Raw genomic sequence first — 2,444 nt, 5'->3', positions numbered from 1 at the left:
TAAAATAGGTGTAGAATAAAACACTTTATAGATCATACAAACTAACATCATTTTAGTGAAATGAAGAGTTAAAATAGGTGTAGAATAAAACACTTTATAGATCATACAAACTTTAACATTGTTTTAGTGAAATGAAGAGTTAAAATAGGTGTAGAATAAAACACTTTATAGATCATACAAACTTTAACACTGCTTTAGTGAAATGAAGAGTTAAAACAGGTGTAGGATAAAACAGTCTTTATAGATCATACAAGCTTTAACACTGCTTTAGTAAAATGAAGAGTTAAAAAAGTAAAATGAAGAGTTAAAACAGGTGTAGGATAAAAAAGTCTATAGATCATACAAACTTTAACACTGCTTTAGAAAAATGAAGAGTTAAAACAGGTGTAGGATAAAAAAAGTGTATAGATCATACAAACTTTAACACTGCTTTAAAGAAATCCAAAGTTACAGTTTTTATTGATCATAGAAACTGTAAAATAGCTTTAGGGAAATCCAAAGTAAAAACATGTATGAGTGAAAATGGTCTCTATAGATAATACAAATAGTAACACAGTTTTAGAGAAATCCAAAGTTAAAACATGTATGAGTGAAAACGGTCTCTATAGATAATACAAATATTAACACAGTTTTAGAGAAATCCAAAGTAAAAACATGTATGCGTGAAAACGGTCTCTATAGATAATACAAATATTAACACAGTTTTAGAGAAATCCAAAGTTAAAACATGCATGCGTGAAAACGGTCTCTATAGATAATACAAATAGTAACACAGTTTTAGAGAAATCCAAAGTTAAAACGGGTATAAGATAAAACAGTATATTATGACCAAAGAAAAGTTTCTGAGTAAAATAAGATATGAAACTGTTATAAGTAATTATCATCTTGGACAAAGTTTGCTCAAACAGATGGGAAATTAATTCTAAATACTGTCAACGAAAATAACTATAACCTGAATAGTTTATACATAAAACTACCTAAAAGATAAAAAAAACATTGAAAAAATTAATCATTATTTGAAATTGTTCCATTAATTGGTTTTCATTATAATTAAGAAATGGGATGAGATGGGGATACTCTTTTTAAGTTCTGCCCCAACGATTTATTTAATTATTCATGTGCTTGTAGGTGGGTGGTATTCTAACACGACACTGATGTATATATGTTAGGTTTCCTCTCGAGTGAAACAGATAATCAATGATCATTCACTGACTAGAGATTTTCCCAAACAAGAGTGCTGATGAAGTGAAAATCAACTAAGATGACTGGACTGGTGAGGCCTTTTTTGATTGAGATCGCTAATATGTTTCAGCAACACAAACTAAACCAACCCAAGTGCAATTACTGACAATTGTGAGATCTTTATTCTATTATAAAAATACATTCATGTTGTCTTCTCACCCCCTACGATTGCCTTTATATATGATTAGTCATCTTAGTATTGTCATCTGCTTATCAACTTTAATCTTTGTGTTTGGATGCCACTGAACTGATTCTGATCAGCATGTACTCATCTATCTTATTCCGTATCTTTAAAACCCTCTAGGCTAACTGTGATAAATTGTACTCATCCAATGGATTCTTATATTTGGAAACCTTTTGGTCAATTCTGATCAACTATGCAAAAAGTCAATGGTGCAAAAAAAAAGATGCACCCTTCATCAGATATTTATATTTATTTTACAAAATTGTAAATAATTATTTTAAATTCAGAATACAGGGTACAAAAATGTTACATAGTAGAAAAATACATTAAAAAACAAAGATTAATCTTTAGAAAATGGAACTTTTTAAGCTTCTGACATGGCAAAAACAATTCCTTAATTTGTTCAGGTTAGGTTCTCTGGCTATTTCGTTTTATTTTCTACAGACCATTTAATCTCTATTTTCCCATTGTGGAATGTAAAAATGTTTTTATCAACAACTGTGTCAAAAACAATCTTTTGCATTTGCCACACTAATGGGGAAAGTTAATCGAATTCTTAAAGCAATAAACGTATTTGAAAACATTTCTGTCATATGGTTTTCACATACATAAAATACGACCTTATATGAAATTGAATTTTCCAGTATTTAATGTGATATTAAGTTCTGCACACAAACTTTCATCACAAATATCCCTTTTCTCTTTGCTTGTTAGTATCTTCCCTAAATTTTACAATTTTTGTGCCCCTAAAATTTTGCAATGGGTTCTTTGAGCCTTTTGAACCTGCCTTAAGCCAGCCATGGATAGATGTCTTCAAATTTTTTTTAATAAGGCAATGCTAGATAATAGCACTAAATGATGGAAACTGTCTGAAGTAATCATCAAACTATTTTTAATAAGGCAATGCTAGATAATAGCACTAAATGATGGAAACTGTCTGAAGTAATCATCAAACTATTTTTAATAAGGCAATGCTAGATAATAGCACTAAATGATGGAAACTGTCTGAAGTAATCAT

Source organism: Limulus polyphemus, unplaced genomic scaffold (genome assembly GCF_000517525.1).
Source record: "Limulus polyphemus unplaced genomic scaffold, Limulus_polyphemus-2.1.2 Scaffold7660, whole genome shotgun sequence".
NCBI lineage: Eukaryota > Metazoa > Arthropoda > Merostomata > Xiphosura > Limulidae > Limulus > Limulus polyphemus.
Note: the sequence above shows the minus strand (reverse complement) of the source record.